Source organism: Pelodiscus sinensis, chromosome 5, assembly GCF_049634645.1.
Source record: "Pelodiscus sinensis isolate JC-2024 chromosome 5, ASM4963464v1, whole genome shotgun sequence".
Classification (NCBI taxonomy): domain Eukaryota; kingdom Metazoa; phylum Chordata; order Testudines; family Trionychidae; genus Pelodiscus; species Pelodiscus sinensis.
In genome coordinates, this window is record NC_134715.1 from 108,414,474 (window position 1) to 108,436,886 (window position 22,413).

The 22,413-nt window shown below is 44.3% G+C and overlaps 2 long non-coding RNA genes across 6 annotated transcripts in view; one reads left to right on the forward strand and one right to left on the reverse strand.

Annotated features, from left to right (window-relative positions):
• The window catches only part of LOC112546628 (uncharacterized), a 120,815-nt gene extending 100,079 nt beyond the window's left edge, over positions 1 to 20,736 (reverse strand). For all 4 annotated transcript variants that reach the window (XR_012904367.1, XR_012904366.1, XR_012904368.1 and 1 more), the window contains exon 1: positions 19,585 to 20,736. This is a non-coding gene — a long non-coding RNA (uncharacterized LOC112546628). The remainder of the gene's footprint in view (positions 1 to 19,584) is intronic.
• LOC142829673 (uncharacterized) lies at positions 19,974 to 22,085 on the forward strand. 2 transcript variants are annotated; one of them, XR_012904369.1, is made up of 4 exons: positions 19,974 to 20,097; positions 20,211 to 20,270; positions 21,079 to 21,543; positions 21,780 to 22,085. It is a non-coding gene; the product is annotated as an uncharacterized LOC142829673 (long non-coding RNA). The 2 variants fall into 2 exon arrangements; XR_012904370.1 differs by having other exon boundaries at positions 21,083 to 21,543.
• The last annotated feature ends 328 nt before the right edge of the window (positions 22,086 to 22,413 follow it).

Genomic DNA, 22,413 nt, shown 5'->3' on the forward strand with positions numbered 1-22,413 from the left:
AAACAGAGAGTGGGAGGGTATGCAGTATTCAGGAACTGATGAATTTATTGTCACAGAACACAGATTATAGTCCTTATTGTTGAGCAAAGCAGAATACAATGGACCTTATTTTCATTTACTCTGAGTCAACTTTACACCATTCTCGTAGGGTATAAATGCTATAAAATGGGAATAAAAAACATTTATATCCTCTTTAAGGTCCCTATACATCAACATTAGAGTAGCACAAAGGGTACACTGGTGTAAATGAGATATCAGGCCCTGTATGTATTTCACTAGTGTATTATTTTATCCTTCAATATGTGCATTTACACTATATCTGTTTCAACACATTGTCGGAGCTATTAATGGATATGATTCAACAATGTACTTAATGCTTCTTATGGGCTATGGAGCTCTCATGGCTCCTATAAATTCAATGGGAATTAACGGAAGCACGAAGGTCCAGATTATAAAGCTATTTAGATGCCTCTAGATCAGAGGTGGGCAATAATAATTTTTATGGGGGTCATACCAGGAATTTGGTAAGTGGTCAAGGGCCACGCTTTTCTATGATATTAATTGAAGAGGTGTGGGGTCTGGGATGGAGGATGGATGTAGAAGAGAGATTGGGGTAGGAAACAGGTACACGGGGGATGCAGGGTCTGGAAGGGGATTGTGACCTGGGGTAGGGGTGCAGGAGTCTGGATTGTGAGTTGGGGTAGAGGATTGGGATACAGGAGGGGATGCAGGACCTGGGAGCAGGTGCAGGGGCTGAAAGAGGGTTGTGATCTGGGACAGGGCTGCAGGGGTTTGGGTTCTGAGATGGAGCAGGGGATTGGGGTCCAGGGTCTAGGAGAGGTATGGGTGCAGAAGCAGGGATTTGTTTTTTTACCTGTAGCAAGGAGTTAGGTGTGGGAGGGGGTGGGATGTCAGGTACAGTCTCTGGCTAGGCAGCACTTACCTAGACAGCTGCCTGCCAGCAGCCCAGCAGAATCCTTAGGCAGGCTTCCTGCCTGCTGTACCCTTACAAGCCACTCAAAGTGACCCGCTTTGGAGGCCACATGCATCTGTACACACCATGATGCCTGCACCACAAACACAGCCCTAGCAGTTCCCATTGGCCAGTTTCCAGCCAGTGGAAGCTGTGAGATTCTTCTGGGGGTAGAGGTAGCATGCAAAGTGCCCTGGGGTGGGGCCAGATTCTGCAGTTTAGTGAGCTAGATTCAGCCCATTGGCCATATTTTGCCTGCCCCTGCTTCAGATGCAGATAGACACCTCAAGGAACTTTTAAAAGCACCTACTTCCCACTGAAATCAGTGTTTTCTCTGGGTACCCACCTGCTTCTTTAGGAGCCTAAATAACTTTTAAATATTTTACAGAACCAGGCCCTTTATGAATATTTTTCAAATCATAGTTTTATTCTGCAGAATTAAGGGAACAATGCTGAGAAGTGTGTGACTGGTATGGTTTACCTTTTTTGTCTATGCTCAGGAACAGACTTACAGAATTTAATAGGAATCAATTCAACAGCATTCTATAAAATTATTATGAATCCCATCAAATTTAATAGCCAGTAAGATCCTTGCCCTATAAATCTATTAGCTGATATAAATGTTTTATGGAAATATCATTGTCTCAAATTCTAGCCAATTTTTCCATTTTTCTGGGTTCTGGGTCTTTAAATGGAGAGATTGATGGAGCCTCTTTGCTACAGAGGCATCTACTGTTTTGTGCTGAGAGGCAGCACGTTACAGAGTTCAGGCACGCTATGTGCTCTTCCATGGAGATCTGACTTGTGTTCTTTGTTTTGTTCTTTTCTTAATGGAGAATTAAGATAGCTCTGACTGAAAGCACATTGTTGCTCTTTGGCCATGGAAAAACATAGCAAATGACTACGTAGGATTATTGTGAATAGATATAATAGGAGAAAGAAGCTTTATGTCACCTGTTCACATAAAAAGCATGGTGGTGTTTGATTTAATTTGCTTGTAAACATCAAGTAAAGAATTCATGGGGAAGCAGCATGTAGCATTATTTATAGAAGAAGGTGAGGTTACATGGGGAGAGGAAAAAGAAGGTGAATATAACCAGGAGCATATTTTAAAATGAGACACATTTCTCCTATAATAAATTGGGATTCGTTAAGGAGGACAAACTGTGAATAAGTTTTTAAAATCTTTATAATTATTTAATGGCATAAATAATTTAACAAAAATTGTAATAAAAAAATCTTCATATGCAAGGGCAGGGGACTGGACTCGATGACCTCTCGAGGTCCCTTCCAGTCCTAGTATTCTATGATTTTATGATTCAAAGCAACCAAAGGATTGTAGCTGTTATCTTTAACTTTTGCACATATTGACTTTTTTCTGTGCGACTTTAAAGTTGTATTAAGCTTTTTATTATAATTAATAATTGATGTCTTTGGGCACTTCATGATGATCCTGTCTAATCTGGCACTCTTGGGACCTGAGTGGTGCCAAACCAGAGAATTTGCCAAACCATGGGAAATTAATATTGTCTAGCAGCATTATTACCAAAACTTCTGCTTATTGGACTCTTAGGAGGCATTTAGGGGTAAATTAAAGCTAACAGCATAGAACACTGAATGGCAGGACTGATGGCTGTAAACAAACTTTATCCGATTGTTGGAAACTTGGCTACACCCATGGTAAGTGGACATCTACCTTACTAAAATCATGCTGGAGCATGGATGTTGTGCCACCCAGGTCCATAGAGTCTGAGTTCCAGGGCTACCATTCAAGGGCTTATAGGGGGAGCAGCAGCCATACATTCCAGGATGTGGCTTGCTTTTCATCCCATTCTCCAGATGCTAAAGGAGCGAGAGGAAAGTACTTGCATTCCATGCATTCCTCTCACACCTGGCTGGTGAAGCACTTTCCCCTCACTCCCTTAGCATCCAGATGTCCACTTACCATGGCTGTAGCCAAGTTTCCAGGAACCAAGTTTCTCTGGTTTGTCACCTCTCAGGTCCCAAGGGTGCCAGACTAGAGAGATTCAACCTGAAAAGCTAGCCGCATCCCCGAGCACACGGCTGCTGCCACCCTATGCACCCGAAATGGTACCCTTGCTACCACTCAGCCCCACCACCAGCTTTGTGGGGTCCAGGGCTTCCGCAAAGCTCCACATGATCTGGAGCTGCCTCCCAGCCCAACAGAATTTGGGATCCAGAACTGCTGCCCCACCCTACCACCTGGCCCTGCAGTTTCTGGGGTCCAAGGCAGATGCCAAGCCCTGCCACACAACGCTGAAGAGCCCAAAGTCTCTGAAACTGGCCAGAGCAGCTGCCAGGCCCTGCCACCCTATCCCTGTACACTCCAAAGCTGCTTCCCAGCTCCACTATCCAACCCTTCTGGGTCCAGAACTGCTGCCCATCCCCACAGAGTCTGGAATGTGGGACTACTGGTTGGCCCCACAGAATTTGGAGTCCAGGGCACCATGAGGTTAAGGCAGGCTTTTGGCCTATCCAGGCGCCACACTACTCTTGGATGAGGCCAGTGTGCAGCTGTGGCCCCGCTAGGGCTGGAGCGGGGGAGGAGGGGAAATGTGGCTCCATGCGCTCTCTGTGCTCTATGCTGTTACCACTCCCATTGCTTGCATTGACCACAGTTTCCCATTCCCTGACAACAGGAGTTGCAGGGTTGGTGCTTGCATATAGAAGAAGTGCACCAAGACCTCACAACCGTGGAGCCATGCTGGCCACTTCCAGGAGTGGCATTGAACTGGGGCAAGCCCCCTTCACTACTGGAGATTGCAATCAGCTGGCAGAGTCCCCTGGATCTACCAGTCAATTTCGATCACTTGGTGTCCACTGGTTTAGATAATGCTGTACAGATGCTCTCTAGAGACTCCGTGTCTTTGGTGCATATACAGTAGTAGTCTGTTTTCTCAAGTGGCTGTGGTGAGACAGATTGGCCTCCCTCTGATGGACATGACCCAGTCCCCTCCCTGGTGGGCAGGGCATCGCTGGGTCTTCCCCTTGCACCAGAAGCAGAGGAGCAGAACAGGAAGTATAAGAAATGGGGGTCCAGCTCAGCTGAGAAAGAGCCAGTGAAGAAGTAGGACACCTGCCTTGCAACTGGCTCTTATGCCAGGGACTGAACTATACCATCTCCTGCCTCTGGAGGAATATTCTGAGAAGAAGCCACCAGGCAAACACACTGAGGTTTGGCTACCAACTGCTATTGCTTTGCCCTGCCTGGAGGCCTTGAACCTGACTGTGGTGTCTGTCTGCCTCAGGCAGGGATCTGGGCTAAGGACAGCCAATTACTCTGTCCTAACGGGCTAGGGACCTAGACTCTTAGTGGATTTACTGTGCTAAGCCCGTGCTGATCATCCAGGTAGTGTAGCTGCCCTCAGACACTGGCAGGGAGGAACCACTCAAAGCCGTTACAGAGGATTAAAAATATATCCTGTCCCCACTTAGCCCCTATAAAAGAATGCCAGCATCAGTGCCCCATTTTTCAGTTTGTCGCACAACTTTCTGCCTTTTCTCCACACCACACTTTATACACATAGGTGACTTGTGGTATCACTCAAAAATGCACAACCTCTTTATGCCCCTACAAAATTGTTATTGCTGAATGGGGTACTCCCTCATGCTCCCTCCCTGCCCCTCTGGGTGTCCCATTCTGTCCCCCTCCACCAGAGGCATCCGGCTACCCTGTTTACTCATGAAACACTGTTCCTGAGTTGGTCTGCAAGGTCACTAGCCTTCATAAAACCCAACGGAATTGCCACAAGAAACTGTTGAACTAAGACATTATTTAAGATAGAAACTACGATTTTGGATTTATTTAAGACAGCAACAACAAAACCACCCTCCTCCTGTGCACTTGCTTCATTGAGCACCATGTTATCCTGTTGATATTATTCCTTTTCTTCTATCCTACCCACTCCCTACTGCCTTATTCTATGTGGGCACCTTTAAGGTACAGATGTTAATTATTACTTATATTTCAGGGTTGGTGTACCTTGTAGGCTCTCAGCATGCATGCAAATCCATAGGAAGTCCCTGAAGGCTCTGTTTTATGTTATTCTAAGGGTACATCTACACAGATGTAGCTACCTCACGTCTACACAAGACACCTGTTATTTCAAAATATTTTTTGAAATAATGGGTGAGCTATTTTGCCATCCCAGTAAACCTCATTGCACGAGGGATCAGGGATGGCTTGCAATAGCACATTATTTCAAAATTTGCTGCTGTGTAGATGTGCAAACATTTCAAAATAAGCTATTTGGAAATAGATTTGAAATAAGAGATGCAATTTGAATAGCGCAAATTGAGTATCTTATTTCAAGTTTAGGATGCTATGCAGATGCACCCTAACAAAGCAAACCCTACAGGAATCAACCAGCCTATAGATTCCTACTGCAAAATTCAGCTGTGGAGCCATGTTCAGTACATATTTCAAACACCTACAAAATTTAGGAGGCTGCTCTGTTATAGATGTTGTCAGGGAACCTGAATGGTCTGTTTTCATTGTCAGTCACCTGAGATGGCCAACTCCCCTGTAGGAATGTTTATATTCTATTTTTCCTAAGGTCTTGGGTCACTAACATACACTCCAGAAAATCAAACTATTTTCATCTGGAATTTTTTAAAGCTACCCTCCATGTCAGAAATAGATAATTTATGCTTCTAATAAAATCAACCTAGTTACTGAAGCTAACAAATTAAATAACAAAATGGCATATATCCAGTTCCACAGTTCCTTTTTACACATATCCCAAATCCTTTCTTTTGGGAAGAACACAGTGAGTCTGCCTGAAATTTACGTAAACGGCTTAATAGTTTGCTAGCCTGAATTTTGTTGGATATACATAAAAGAATGTGAAAGGTTATTTTTGTGTTACAGATCGTGTCCATAACAACATATCGACTGAGCTATGGGGAAATGTTCCTGCTGCTAGAAAGGCAATGGGTTGTATTCTCATCTTACTGACAAAAATTTAATACTACTGAATCTCCAATGGCTGTCATGCAGCTATTGCTGATTTACATTGATGTAAGTGATATCAAATCCGGCCAAATGTAACCCTGAATTCCAGGAGGAGATCAATGCAATACACATTTTTACAAACCTAATTTCTTTCTGTGATAATAAAAGACATGAATCTATACAAGCACAGAATAAGGATAAACCTTTTCTCCCCCTTCCCTTCACAGACTGTGATCAGAGGCGTCAATATGATTTGAGTCTGAAGAGTAAGGTCATAGAGGACAGCGAAAGATCAAATGAGAGCCTGGGAGCTGAATGAGGAGATAATCTTAAAGCTGAAAAATGCAGAATGGCCAGAAGATTGTCTACTGATTTATGTAGAGACTCAGAAAATCAGGACTTTAATTAAGACCATTTTATTAATTAGTAATGAGGTCATATTGACCTATAACAAGTCAGAAATGTGCACAATATTTCTTTGTATTGTTGATTGTACTTGTTTCAATTTATTACTTTAAAGTTGCAATATATATTTTACTTCAGCAGAAGATAAATTTATATTCATTGACAAGAGGCTCACTAACAGTTGTTCAAAAATAATCTTACTTTATGGACTTCCTCCAGGCTCTCTCTTTCCTTCTCTGTTTGACTATTTCTGTTTGGTTTTGCTTTTCTAGCACTTTTCTCCCAACTCTCTGTTTTGAAAAATCTGATCCATTTTGGTGTAAGAGGCTTCTGCCCTGCAATTTCTGCCATTTGACACACGTCATTGCTGCATTTCTCAGTTTCAGCATTTTTAAATCTCAGGTTAAAACATGGAAGGCCAGATTCTCAGATGACAAAAATCAATGTACTGTATCTAGGTTGGCATCAGTGGCATCATCCTACCCATATTTTCTCCATTAACTATGTCTCTTTATTTTTTCCTTCCTCAGCCATTTTTGAAATGTAGTAATTCTGTTTAATCCTGTAAAGCATTTGGAAGGGACATTATTTGCAGGAAATACACTGTAGAAAGTAAGTTATGATAAAGAGCCATTACCATTTCTTTCAATACATAACTCCATGTCACAACAAGGATTCTGGTAGATAGTGTTCAGAAGTCTACTCCGGTAACATTATCACAATTTCCCTGTGTTAGCAGGAAAAGGTCCAGCTTTCTGAGGCCTGAAATGATATGTTACATAGGGGAGGTAAGGCCAGGAGAAAGTATTTTTGAGAATTGTGGCTTTCATACACTTATTGGAGCACCATTTCTGGACAGTCCATAAAGTGGGATTGAGGAGTTTTAGAGGAAGTCCTGTGCCCCACCATTCTACTTTCCAAGTTAATGTAATCTACTATACATGGCAGATCCAGAGGAGAAGTATCTCAAACCAAGAAAGGGCAACAAACTCGCAATCAGATGCCTGGGTTCTCCCACCAGTGGGGCTAGTGGGAAAGGAAAAGGAGAGAGAAGGTCTGACATGAAGTTGTCTGAACTCACTGGCTGTGCCTAGAGTGCCATGATTTTGCGGAAATGCTTTTAACGGAAAAGTTTTCCGTTAAAAGCATTTTTGGAACAGAGCGTCCAGATTGGCACGGACGCTTTTCCGCAAAAACACTTTTTGCAGAAAAGCGTCCGTGCCAATCTAGACGCGCTTTTTCACAAAAAAGCCCCGATAGCCATTTTCGCAATCAGGGCTTTTTTGCGGAAAACAAATCTGAACTGTCTACACTGGCCCTTTTGCACAAAAGCTTTGCGCAAAAGGGACTTTTGCCTGAACGGGAGCAGAATAGTATTTCCGCAAGAAGCACTGATTTCTTACAGTAGGAAGTTAGTGCTTTTGCAGAAATTCAAGCGGCCAGTGTAAACAGCTGGCAAGTTTTTCCGGAAAAGCAGCTGATTTTCCGGAAAAACTGGCCATTCTAGACATAGCCACTGAGTATGAACCTCAAGCACAACGGGTAAGATTTTCCAATCACCAACTTTGAACTAGCTGAAGTAAAGTCTTATCTGTACTTGCTAGCTCCTGCTACAGCCTGTGCAATGCATTGTAGATACTGAAATCTTCATTTTATTGTGACACTCAAAAATGTTCTAATCGATATTTCTGGAAATGTCATTTGACTTTTCATTTGGATGAAAGGTGATGCTGACATTCTATTTTCACTGGGTTTCCTATAAAACATTTAATCTTTGCAGTCTTGCAGATATTTAAGGAACCATTCATAAGCTAACAATGCCTTGTGAAAACTGTCCGGGACTTTTTTTTCCCCACAAACAGTACTTTGCCTATAGGGACTGTGGAAAACATCTGGACTCAGAGAGAAAAAGAGAAAGCACATTTTTAATGTACATTAGTATCACACAGCCATAATGATATATTACTGCTTCAGCTGTTGGGAAAAGGCTGTTGGATTTTTTAAAGTGCAATGACCATGATCTATGGATCTGACAATGAGAGATTATGGCAGTAAAAGGGCATGAAGAAGATTTACATGTGGTTAAACTCAGAGCAGCCTCAGACAACAGCACTGGGGACTTGAACTGGGGTTCACTCTCTGTGTCTCACTCTTTTGCCAGGTTGAGTGAATGTACTCTGCGGGTGGCAGTCTCAAGAATTGACCAAGCATTTACTAATTCAAATCCACTAGCTAGCTATATGTGAGCAGCATTGGCATTGGCTGTAGGGGAAGCTGCTTGCTTGCAAAATGATATGGAGGGAGACAGGGGTTAAATGGCTGAGATCAATGGGACCAAACTGAAGTAGCTTTTGTTGGTAAGGTGTGGGCACAGCAGAAAGGAAAATTAATTAAACTCCTCCAGCTGGAAAATAACTATGAACCAGCAAGTGAATTTGTGCACTTCATGACTGAGTGAGCAAGGCTTAATTCTCTAATTATTACTTCATTCCTCCCACTGAGATAAATAGCAAGTTAGGAGAGATAATCAGGTATTAAAATATTGTGTCCTCTTGAATTTTGCCCCACTATAGCAATAAGTAATTGTTCTAAAATTGCTCTACCCTTGTGAAAGATTTGGGATAACACAATAGTTTTTGTTTTACACTTTTACATGTCAGAGATGAGCAAAAGCCTATTTTTAAAAATCCTATAAACTGCTTTTCATTGCTTACTCAAGCAGCAGAGTTACAGTAATGCATAACTATTGCACAAGTCTGATTTTATGAGCAACTCTACATCATATTATTCTCAATAGTCACTTTACACAGTCTCCTCCCTTTTAATCTAATATGGATGCTGCAAATACCACCCAGATGTCTCCATGCATTCACAACATTAAGTTATGTCAACTGTATATTATGTTAGGATTGATCAAAAAATTCTTGTGTTTAGCATTGAAGCTTTTGTGTGCATAGCTACTTTTTCAGCAGAAGAGTTTTGGCTTATGCAATATGGAAGGATGAAAGGATACAAATATGATAACTTTTTAAAAATTCTAATTGCGATCAGGTCATGCATTAATGATTCCATGTCACTAAAGAAAAAAAATTCTAAAAGCCAAATAACATGTCACTTGCTTTTTAGAGCACTACAAGATAAAGCTCTTCAATCCTTCAGTATCTGCATCTGATGGGAGATTTGCTATCTGAGGCTAGGTCTTCACCAGGGATAAGTTTGAATTCAGCTACATTAATTGCATAGCTTGAATCAAAGTATCTCAAATCGAATTTTAGTGCTGTCCACACGGTGGGAGGTCAACAGGACTACATTCTCCCTTCGACTTCCCTTATTCCTTGTAGGAGCAGTGCTACCAGCATCAATGGGAATACTCTCTCAGTTTGAATTAGTGTGTCTTCACTAGACCTGCTAATTTGAACCCCAGAAGATCGACTGTGGCAGCTTCAATCTTCTCTGCAGTGTATTCATGGCCTGAAAGGAAAATCACTGGTAGGGCCTTTAGTCTATGAGACTTGTGATTGGTGTAGTGAAAACTAATCACTTACTCCTTTTTATGTTGTCCCATTATTCAGGAACAGTCATTTAATAATAAGGGCCAAATTAATGGTAGCTAAGCTTCCCAGAAGAAAAACAATGAAACTTCACAGTTTGCAGTCTTCCTGTGGAATTCACTTCAGCAGGACACCAGAGAGAGACAAATAAGCTAGTAGAGTTGGATTTTGAAAAAGACTGCATAATTCTGAGCAAGTACATTCTCTCTTAGGATACATAGCTTCCCAGCACTAACAGGTGAGTGCTAACAGGGAGTTTAGAGAGGGAGTTCTCCAGGTAAAGGAGAAGCAGATACAGGACTCTTGAGGGAAGTGTGTGTTGTTATTGGGGCTTTCTTACTGTGTGCTGAGCTTGTGTTTGTTGGTGTGTGGTGGTGTGGTATTTTTTGTTTGTTTGTTTTCCTGTTTGGGTGAGGCTTTAGAGAGGGAGTTCTCCAGATAGAGGAGAAGCAGATACAGGACTCTTGAGGGAAGTGTGTGTTGTGTTTGGGGCTTTCTTGCTGTGTGCTGAGCTTGTGTTTGTGAGTCAGGGTTGGTGTGTGTTCTTTTTTGTTTTTTGTTTGTTTATTTATTTTCCCCTGTGTTTGAGAGTGAGGCTTTCCCCCCACTTCCCCTTTGCCCTCCTCCTCCCCTTGATGGAGTTTGTGCTGTGATTGGCTATGATTGGTAGGGGCTGTGATTGGCAGGTGGTAACTGGAATGCACTGTTAAGGTGCTCTCTCTTCCTCTGCTTGTACAGTGAACATCTGCAATGATGAGTCCCATGGTAAAGGTTAACCACGGTTCTCATTGATCTGCAAGCAGAGTTTACAGAGTTGGTTATGACCAATAAAATCCTAAATAGCCTGGGACCAGTCTACCCAAAGGAACACTTCTCCATGGGTCACACTGCCACAGTCAACAGGGCAGGCTCCCCTTGGCTTGCATTAGTCCCACCTGATTCTGAGTGGGCCGTAGCACTGCTACAAGCACCTTCAAGATGACATGGGATGAGGCTTTTCAGGGTGTTTCCTATGGAACATTTATACTAGCGTGGAGGCAGGGAAATGTTCTGTAGTTTCCTAGATGTGATCCACAGAACCATTACCATCCCAGGGAACCTGGTACCAGAACTTGTCATATTTATGTTTAATGTCCAGGATTTTGTGAACCACATATTCCTCATAGTCCAGTACCTGTGATGGTGGAGAAGTTGGCTAAATCCTGTGAGGGAAAGGTTTTCTGTGTACGGTTTCAAAAGTGGTACATAAAACAAAGGATGGCTCTTCAGAGATTAGTGTAGTTTTTGAATCAGCCTTAACAGGTGAAAATGCCTGATAGTTATCTGATTTAGTACTGATTCAGTGCATGACAATCACGTGCACAGTCAGAGATTACCATCTTTCTTCTTGACCAAAAGTACTGGTGCACCAGCTGGTGAGGTTGACATGCAGATAAACCCTTAGGACAGGTTCTCCCAGGGGCACTCTCGGAGCACTGTCACCTTGGTTCCTGACGTGGCATAAATTCATCTGAAGGGTATTTTTGTTCCTGGCTGCAACTCTGTTAGGCAGACATAGTCCAGGTGCAGGGGCAGAGTTTTCATGCTCTTCTTTTCAAAAACACTGGCATCGCCTTGATATTTTGAGGGGTGATCTTATGTAGCATCAAATGGAAAGTTCTGACTGGATAGCTACTCACCTATGAGCCTCTCGAGGTTTAGATGCTGGGATCCCTAGTCTCCAACAATTCCATTTACAAAATTTTAATGGGAAAGAGAATTTCTGTGCTTGTCACCAAATGAGTGAACCATGGACCATACAGCCAGGATATACTGAAAATCTGGGGAAAGTGTGTCAAATGGATCACACTGAATTGTAACTTTCTCTGTACCCCTCAATCACAGTCTCCAGGGGAGCTATTTTCTTTGTTACTTGACCAGAAAACAAAGGGGTTCTGTCAAGGTTAGGATTGGCTTTGGATGGCAGAGGATTCTGGAGGATTCATGCTGCCTTTGCATTGACATAGGAGTCAGCTGCACCTGAGTTGATGAGGACCAATAAGGAGAGATTTTGTAGAGGTGTCCCAGATACGTGTCACTGAACCAGCACCTGCAAGGGGGAAGCACTTAGGTGGGGCTCCAGGTCTGCTCTATTCAAGACAGAAGGGCAGAAGAGCTCTTTTCCCTGATTCTTTGGAGTGTGTATGGTGCAGGCAGAAATGGAGTGTTCTGACTCACTGCAATAGAAGTGGTGCTGGTATCATCCCTCCTTTTTTCAGGGGGTGAGCCATTGACTGCCCACATCCACCCGTTGGCTTGGTGGGAGTCAGTGGTAAAAGGTCGATGTACCTGGATAGGATTGTTGCAAAACTCCCTTTTTTCCTCTCTTCTTTCCTGTAACTGATTAGCTCAGGGGCCCTCAAACTGGGAGTTGGGATCCCCAGGAGGGTCACAGGGTTACTAGATGGGGAGGCCTGCAAGCTGTCAACCTCTACCCCAAACCCCACTTTGCCTCCAGTATTTATAATGGTGGTAAATATATAAAAAATGTTTTCAATTTAAAAGGGAGGTCACACTTAGAGGCTTGCGATATGAAAGGGGTCACCAGTACAAATGTTTGAGAACCACTAGATTAGCTCTCCAGACAGGGGGAGGCCCAATGTTAGGCTTCCTAGTAAGCTGGGATAGTAAGCTGTCATCACTGCGACGTGGGTTGTCTGACCTACTAGTCTGAGCAGGGGTTGGAAGTCAGGCCTGGTCCAATATCAGGAGGTCAGATATGGATGCAAGCCAGAGGGCAGACCAAGGTCAGTATCACGAGTCATGCAGTGTTAGGTTACCAGGAGATCAGCAGTAGGAGTAGGTATCATGGGGAAAGCAGACCAAAACAGGGAGAAGCTAGTCACAGGGACAATTTCCTATACAGGCAGTCCCCGAGTTACGCGGATCCGACTTACATACAGATTCAACTTAAGAACAAACCTACAGTCCCTATCTTGTACGTAACCCGGGGACTGCCTGTATACACTTGCTAAATTTATATAGAAGCTGACTTCCCCTCTAGGCAGGGAATGTTCAACCCTCTGTTTATCCACTCCAGCCCTTCCCGCAAATCCCCGCCCTTCCTCTTGCTGCCCCTGTTCCATCCCTGCCCCTATTCCATCCCTTCCCCCAAGCACTTGCCTATGCCCTGGCTCCTCCTCTGTGTGTGCCCCATCCCTGCTCCCCTCCTTCCTGCCCAGAACATCCTGAATTCCACAAAGCAGAGAGGGAGATATTGGGAGGGGGAGGAGTTGGTTAACAGGGTCGTCGGCAGGTGAGAGGCTCTGGGGGGAAAAAGTGGAGTTTGGCTGCTGGCAGGTGCTGAGCACCTGCTAATTTTTCCTCGCGGGTGCTTCAGTTCTAGAGCATCCACTGAGTCAACACCTGTGGAAGCTGTGAACCAGTCAGGACTCCCCAACAGTCTTCTAATCAGATTCCAAGACACATAAAACCTCCGAGCTTGTTCATTCACATGTAGTTCCACAAATTCATCCAAGAGTGATCCCAAGATTTTGGGCAGTGAAGGCAAACAAGGAGTCCAAAAGAGAGGGAGATAAAGATAAAATTGTGTTTTAGGGCATCCCATTTAAAGAAACCATTTCTTCAGTTGAAACGTTGATTGATTCTTTTACTCATCCAAGCTGTATCTGGAAACCATGTAACAATACAATAAATGAGAAGCTGAAGCTTTACATTTTGTGGGTTAGTTCCTATATATTTGTCACCCAAAGTATAAAATATTTGCATTCATTTTCAACTTTCTTTCTTTCTATGCTCTAAAATTAATTGAAGGAAAATAGGCAATGACCAAGCTGTTAGTCTGTTAATTTTAGTCTATTTTCTCCCACTTTATTCATTGCTTTAAGAGCCAAAAATGATTGATGGGTGGCATGACAATCAGCAGACAAATCCTCATTACAACTGTAAATTCTGCATCCCAAATAAATTAATCTCCTACACCACTTCATTTACCTTCTACGCCACCACCTTTGGGCTTTGTTTGTGGAGGATGTATCATTTGCACTAATCACAAGCTCAGAAGTCACCACCAGGAAGTGAAAAAATAGTGCTGGAGGCATAGCACACCGCGGCAATGGGATCAAAGGTAAAGTTGAAGTTTTTTCTGGCTGGTCAGGGTGCACACTGAGGAGAAGTGTTGTCAGTGCTGATGTTCCTGAATCCCTGGCTAATTCACTCCCCAACACACAGACTTAATAATAGTGTTCTTTACCATTAGAATCATGAGAAACAAATACTTTTACCTTCACAGAACAAACTTTAAAAGAATATTAATGTAACCCTTCTGTCAGGAGGAGCCATAGCCAGGTTCAATATCTAGGGGTCCCCTCTCCTTCCATCCAACACAGAACTGGCTCAAGCCCTGTCCCAATAGCCTGGGAAATTCACACACCACCCCTGAACACCTCCGAGAGGCAATGCTTCCCCACTTGCAAGCACAGAATCGGGGTGTAGAAAAGAAACTTGTAATAAAAAGGAAAGTAAATTGGCATTAATTTGGGAAAACACCACAAACAGGGTTCATAAACAAAACCCCGAGTAAAAGTCCCAGCCCAAGTAGGTAGGGCAATGTCTTTTCACTCTCAAGTTCTTAAGTCCAGCAATCTAAACGTCCCCTTCACATGCTCAACCTTTCTGTGCGCCACACTTGTAGCTAGTGTTCAGAGGTGCGTGCACTGAGTTCACTTCTCATCCTGAGTGGGAGGGGGAGGTAAAGAAGCATCTTACTCACTCATCTGGTCACTCGCCATCTGCCTGCTCACTGCTTGCCACCGCTGCTCTGCTAGTGGCTTATCACACCGCTGCCTCTCTACTGCTCCTGCCAGCCACTCAGCTGGCCACTTGCTTGCTCACTGCTGCTCCCACCAGCCAACTGCAAAAACCCAGTGATTTTAGATCTTGGCCCAAGACATCGTCCAGCCACAAGAAATTTCAGCATACACTGGTGTAAATTTAAAATAATAAAAAAGACTCCTTATGTAGCCTGTGATGGGGTGGTGGCCTCTGGCGGCGTGGAGCTCACGGCTGCCCTCACTCCCTGGCTGGCTGGGGCAGCAGAAAGTATGGAGGTCCAGGGACACGGGCGCGCGTGCGCCCCCCCCCCCCCCCAGCGCTCCTGCCTAGCCTGTATGGGGGTAACCCAGAACCAAGACAGAGCCAGTGAGGGAATATCCCCTGGTGACATTCTCAGCCTGCGCCCCGAGGAACAGGGAGGACCGTGATAGGCGGGCCATTCAAATGGTGCCCGGCCAGAGCTGTGGAAGGGGGCAAACACCGGAGCAGTGAAGGGGCAGAGGGACACGCTCCGCGGAAGAGGGGCCACACCCGAACGGAGCCGGGATGGCAGCCGGCGGCCCAGAGGAAGCCCTGACAAACTAGGGGCGTGGAATGACGGGCCAGTCAAATGGCGCCAGCCAGAGCTGTGGAAGGGGGCGGACACCAGAGCGGTGAAGGGGCAGAGGGACGTGCCCCACGGAAGAGGGGCCATGCCCAAACAGAGCCGGGAGGTGGCAAAGGAGCCGGGATGGCGGCCAGCGGCCCAGAGGACGCCCTGACAAACTAGAAGCACGGAACGATGCAAGTGAGGAGGAGGAAGTGACCCAGGATGGGGGCAGGAGACAGTGGCTCCATATAAACCCTGAGGGTTGGTGAGTTACGGGGGAATTCCTACCAACCAGGCAATGCCGGTGCGTCGCTGCCTTTAGAGTCCTGGTTGGGACCCAGAGGGGGGGCGGGCCTGAGTCCCCCTCCTTCCCTCCTCAGTGTTGCGTATGCCGAGCGGAACTCATAGCCCGAGGGCTCTCTGCAGAGCCACGAATCACGATTGTGGGGGGAAACTAATAGAAGGGCAACATGGATAGGTGAAGGTGCACGGGCGGATGACTCCAATGATGAATGGGCTATAAGCCTGATGGGGAGCCAAACCCACAACAGAGCCTATTTTAGGTTTATCATTGAAACCAGAGCATGGGGAAGAAACAGGTTGAACCAGTCTCACATCTCACACTTGGAGGGCATGTAACCTGCTGATTCACACTCCTGCCCTCCCCACTTAACCTGAGAGAGCTCTGGTTATGAAGCCTTTGTCCACCTGAGGTTCTTTACACTGACTGTGTTAAACACAGTGGCTACGTCTACACTGGCATGATTTTCCGAAAATGCTTTTAACTGAAAAGTTTTCCGTTAAAAGCATTTTCGGAAAAGCACGTCTAGATTGGCAGGATGCTTTTCCGCACAAGCACTTTTTGCGGAAAAGCATCTGTGGCCAATCTAGACGTGCTTTTCCGCAAAAAAGCCCCGATCGCCATTTTCATGATCAGGGCTTTTTTTGCGGAAAACAGTACTGTGCTGTCTACACTGGCCCTTTTGCACAACGAGAGCAGCATAGTATTTCCGGAAAAGCACTGACAATCTTACATGAGATCGTCAGTGCTTTTCCGGAAATTCAAGTGACCAGTGTAGACAGCTAGCAAGTTTTTCCAGAAAAGTAGCTGATTTTTCGGAAAAACTTGCCAGGCTAGACACAGCCAGTATGTCTTTTCTGTATTCCCTCTAAAATTGCAAGCAATGCTCATCATATTTCACAATGCCTGCATTTAGTATTAGCACAATTTGTGATTACAATCAATAAAACACCACTCCATCAGCTGAATATTTAGCAAACCTAAACATAACAGGACCAAACTGTATTTACACAGACACACTAAGGGTCTTTTTCCACTTTTCTTCAGATTCTGCTTACAATAAGATTGTAAAGCAATGCACTCTATTTTAAAATGCCAGAATTAATACCAGAATAACTTTATTTTTCTCACTTGGAAAAATATTGATATTGTATTATGTGATCACTATTTTCCCTCTACATATGTGGTCATATGATTCTAGACCAGGTGTGGGAGCCATGAGTCATCTAAATAGCATCCTGCTGCCTGAGTCACTGCCTGAAAATTCAGTGGCACAGGCAGCAGGATATAAATAGAAAGCAGCCAGATGCAGTCCATGGAACAGATCAATGTGTTAGGTGGGCCAAATCTTGCCCCCCATGCCACATCTTGCCCAGCCCTGTTCTAAACTGTAGAATAATGCATATACACAAAGGGTTCCCAGTCTTAATTCTAACTTTTTGTAACTTTTTATTTCTTCACTGTGCAGCTTTAATAATATTCTTTAAAGGCAAGACAGAGGGGATTGAATTGTAAATTAGATTAGATAGAATAAACCATGCAGAGGCAATTTCCAATATGATGTAAACTCTTTAAAGATTTTTTAACCATATATATTATTTTTTTACTCTAATCACATACACTCTGGATGGGGACTAATCCAAACTGGCTCTTACTGAATTCCAGATTACCTTCATTTTAAATTAAAGTAGCCAGGATGAATATCAAGATGCATAATAAAAAAATACCTCTATTGTGAGACCTATGACTACCATGTTCAATATGTTTCTCTTTATTGATAAATTACCATATATTTGTAAGCATGCTATAATTAGATAATAGTGCAGAAGCTGTAAATCTAATTCAATATTTATTGATGTACTTCAGCTCTCTAACCCATCCTGTGGGACTGCTGAAAAATCAAAGCATTATTTTCACATCTTTCTAATTTGGGAAGACTGAATACAGGATAGTCCCAGAGGTCTGTCTGCCTTAAGTTACAGTACAGTAAGGCATTAATTTTACAGCTCATTCCATTTGTTCAAGTTGTATTTCTTACATTTTACTTCCTTCAACTTACTTTTCCTTTTAATTGTAACTGTAAACTCACATGGCTTTCACTGTGAGATCAGTGGGAAAGTGCTTTTTTTCATTCCTTAGATATTGCTGGGCTAGCTCACGTTTTTCATTTTATTTCTAGTCTAGGTTCAGCTCACGTACACACTTGTTGATCCGTTTAATCTTCCTATATTGTGGAGCACTCTGTGCACAGACTGGCCTTCTGAGGTTACTCAGAGCTAGCTAAGCAGAGAGGTTGTTGCTCTGTGTAGGTTTGCAAAGAGCAGCTGTAGAAGTCACAGGGATTTGTTGGGGAAAATTCATTGGCACTGAACATGACCGGGAGTACCCAAGACTCACCACTGGACTGGAACTTTGCCCATAACTCCTGAGCTCTGAGTCCAGATGCATTGTTCATGCTGAATGTAACCCTGTTTTACCTCTCTGCCTATACTTCCTATTTTTCTCCTCTCATCCCTTGGTAAATAAAAGTTTCCCTTTCCTGTATTCATTGTACTCTTCTGGTGTGTATGCGTCTTCACTCCAAGGAGGAATGGAACAGGTGCCTTTCTTTGCAGCATTCCTGCATGTACCTTTTCTTGACCAGAGCTGCCAGCAGAGCAGACTCCATCTTAGCCAAGAAGTTATTAAAGCTGCAAGTATTAGGCACCTTTTCTCAGCTGTCAAAGTCTGTTTCACTTCAGAAAGCATGAGCTGATTGTCCTTACTTTTACGCAGAATGTACACAGGTATCGCTCCATTGACTTCAGTGGAGTAACTTCTCATTTACACTAGTGGAAGAATCAGAACTTCTGTGTTTATCTTAATTGTCACAGGAAGAGAGAAATTTTAAGGAATAAAATTAGGGAGATAATCTCTTATATCAAAAGAGAAGTTATTTTTCCTTTATAGCTTTTTGGGCAGATCTCCTTTCTCCCTCAATACTCATGGTAAGGGGTCCTAAGTGAGGAGATCTTCTGTTAGGAACAAAAACTCAACCCTTTGTCCCCTTTTATTATTTTCATTCTTAGTGGTAGTATTTGGCTTAATCTAATGACCACAGGCTCCAATTGTGTTTGGAGCCCTATTGTTCTAGGCACAGTGCAAACATATTGTAAACTCTTTGAGGTGGCAGAGGTCTCCTACGATCTAAGCTGACAACACAGAAGAAAAGTAGAAAAAGAAAGAGGAACACAGCAATGTGAAGTGACTTGCCCAAAGGCATTGACAAAGCCAAAAAATTGAACCCTAGTCTCTTGACTCCCATTCCAGTTCCCTGTCTATAAGCCACAGTGCTCACTTATGTTAGTCATTATCAATCTGTTTATTTGTACAAAGACATAAAGGCCATTACTATTTAATTCAAGACTTCTAATCATAGAATAGTAGAATCATAGGGTTGGAAGAGACCTCAGGGGGGTCATCAAGTCCAGACCCCTGCTAAAAAGCAGGACCAACCCCAACCAATCAAATGAATTGTAAAATGTCATTTAACTTTGCCGTTCCTCAGATAAGAGGAAATTACTGGCAGCAAATTATGCAGAGTTAAACTTTTGACCTTTTCTTCTTTACATTTTATAAACCCACCGACTTAAGTTTTTGCTTTTGAACTATTATAAGTTTTCCCCTCACTGGAACCAATGTAAAAATGCATCGGTCAGACATAGTGAAAATGCCAATGAGTCTAGTGTGTGTCATACATGTTATATGTTGAGAAATAAAACTCCTGTTATATCTTCTGGCAACATCAAGTTCTCAACATTTTGAAACTGTAAAGCTCTTATTTATATGAAACTCACCTTAATAACACCCAGCTCTTATGTAGCATGCTTCATCAGTAGCGGTCAAAGCCTTCACAAAGGAGGTAAATACCATCATCTCCAGTTTACATATGGGGACACTGAAACAAAAATGACTTACCTGAGGTCACTCAGCAGGGCAGTGGCCAATCCAGGATTAGAGCCCAGGTATTCCAAATCTTAGCCCAGGGCTTTATCTGCCAGGTCACCTTAATGCCTTTTCCCCTCATTCCAATCTCTCTTACATCAGTTTTAGGCCAGTGGATTTCCATTTACCTCAGTGGAGTCACTCCTGATTTACACCACTGTTGGGCTAAGACCCAAATTATTCAGGCCAAGACAGAAAAGGGTGAGTGTACCAGAAAGGCCCAGGCTCAGGTTCTCTACCCATCTGTATGTAATCAGCAGGGTTTAGTTAATAACAGATGACATGACAGGCTATTAATGTGTAACAGGTAAGTTTATTTAATCAATGCAGATAACTTAACCGACCCCAGCTAACAAGTATAATTTAAAGTGATCCATCTGTCAACAACAAAACTGGCATAAAGCCTGAAGTCCAAATATTTGCAACACTAGGGCAACACAGCAGAAAAAGAATCACTCTACTGTAATCTCAATGACACGAGACAAGGTGAGAGAATGCTACAGGAACCGGGGGAAAGATGCAAGATGAGGAACAGGACTGCTGTATATGGGACCCAGAATTCAGGATCAGGCAGATGATTTTCTTTCTTCTTTCTTCAGTTCTTCTATTCTTGACACGATGTTGTGAGTGGAGAATGCAGATGGTCAAGAGAGTAACAGGTAAGTGTGGTTATGCTCTGAAGACTCAGGACATGTCTTCACTCACTGCTCCAGAGATCAAACTTCTGGCATTCAATTTAGCAAGCCTAGTTAAGACCTGTAAATAAAATGCTGAGGGCAGCTCCAGTCGATGTCTGTACTCCTCATAGTCACGAGGAGTTAGGGAAGCAGACAGGAATGTTAGCTCCCATTGGCTTCCTGCTGTGGAGAAGCCACCAAGCTCGGCTTAAGGTACGCAACTCCAGCTATGTATAATACAAGTCATACTATATATTGCATACCTTAAGTCAACCTTCCAGGTCTAGTTTAGACCTGGCCATGGGGGGGTTCCAAATATTTGCTCTAACTGACCCAAATCTACCAGCCATATTTAGGCTATGTCTAGACTGCAAGCCTCTTTCGAAAGAGGTTTTTTCGAAAGATACTTTCGAAAAAGCCTCTTTCGACAAAGCGTGTCTAGACTACAATACGCGGATCAGAAAATCGATCCGCTTTTTCGAAAAAGAGCGTCCTGACTGCTGGACTCTCTTTCGAAATTAAAAGCCACCCGGAACCGCTTCTGCCAGGGCATGGGGGCAGCATTTCCTTCCGGGTGCTGCTGCCTGCCCTTTGCAGAGACGTGTGGTTAAAGGGACGCCCCTGAACACCCGTTGCTCTGCTTCTGCAGCTGCCTTTGCTGTCCCTGTAGGAGGTAAGGAAGGCATTGCAGTGCTGGTTTGGAGTGCTCAGCTTCCTGGGACACCCCAGCAGGTTTTTTGTGTGGAGGTTTTTCTGTTTTAGACCCATTTTTTTTTTTTTTGGCATGGAGCCAGAGCTGACCCTGGGCAGGCGATGGCCCCACGCCATCATACTGCAAGTGTTGCTGCATCTGCATGACACAGTCATGAGGCTACTTCCCCATCTGGACCCAGACCAGAGGTACGAAGGGATCGTCCGTCATGCAGCCCCACTGCCCTTGCCTCCAAACTTCTTTGTGGACAGTCATTTTTGGAGGCTTGACACCAGCTCTGACTGGTGGGACCAGCTCGTGATGGAGATCTGGGATGACCAAGAGTGGCTACGCAACTTCCGGATGCGAAAGACCACTTTCCAGGAGCTGTGTACCTGGCTCACCCCTGCTCTGCAACGGCAAGACACACACCTGCGGCCCACTATCCCCGTGGAAAAGAGAGTCGCCATTGCCCTCTGGAAGCTGGAAACCCCCGACAGCTACCGCTCCATGGGACACCAATTTGGAGTGGGCAGGTCTACTGTTGGATACATCCTGATGGAGGTAAGTCAATGTCTGGGGACAGTCACAGTTTGGGGTAGGGGGAAGGGAGACTGTCAGGAAGGGCAAAGTGGAGTGTGAGTGGGAGGGAGCTCCTTCACTCACCCTGAACTGCTGGGGGGGGGGGAGTTCTGAGGAGGGGATTCCCGGGGTGTTTGAGAGGGAATGTGGGTGGTGGGTTCTCCTCCTAAGAGATAAGTCACCCCTTCTAACATTTTGTTGTCTGTCTCGTTCTACAGGTGGTGAGGGCCATCAATTGGGAGCTGCTCAACAGGCTCGTCTGTCTACCAGATCTGGACAGCGTCATGACCGGCTTTGCTGCCCTTGGCTTCCCGAATTGTGGAGGAGCGCTCGATGGGACACACATTCCAATCCGTGCACCATCCCATCGAGCAGCCCAATTCATTAACAGAAAGGGCTACTTTTCTATGGTCCTCCAGGCCCTGGTCAACCATCGTGGCCAGTTTTCTGACATTTGTGTTGGGTGGTCAGGGCGGGCACGTGATGCCCGCATCTTCAGGAACTCGTACCTCTACCGGAGGCTTCAGGCAGGAACATTTTTCCCGCATCACAACTTTGCGGTTGGGGATGTGTACATGCCGGTGTGCATAGTGGCTGATGCCGCCTACCCCCTGATACCGTGGCTGTTGAAGCCCTACACCAGCCACCTGGATGAGAGCAAGGACCAGTTTAATGCTCACCTTAACCGGGCTCGCAACCAGGTGGAATGTGCGTTCGGACATTTAAAAGGCAGATTCCAGTGCTTGCTCACATGCCTAGACATGGGGGAGAGCAACATCCCTGAGGTGGTGGCTGCGTGTTGCGTTCTCCATAACCTGGTAGAGAGGAAAGGGGAGGCCTTCCTACGAGGGT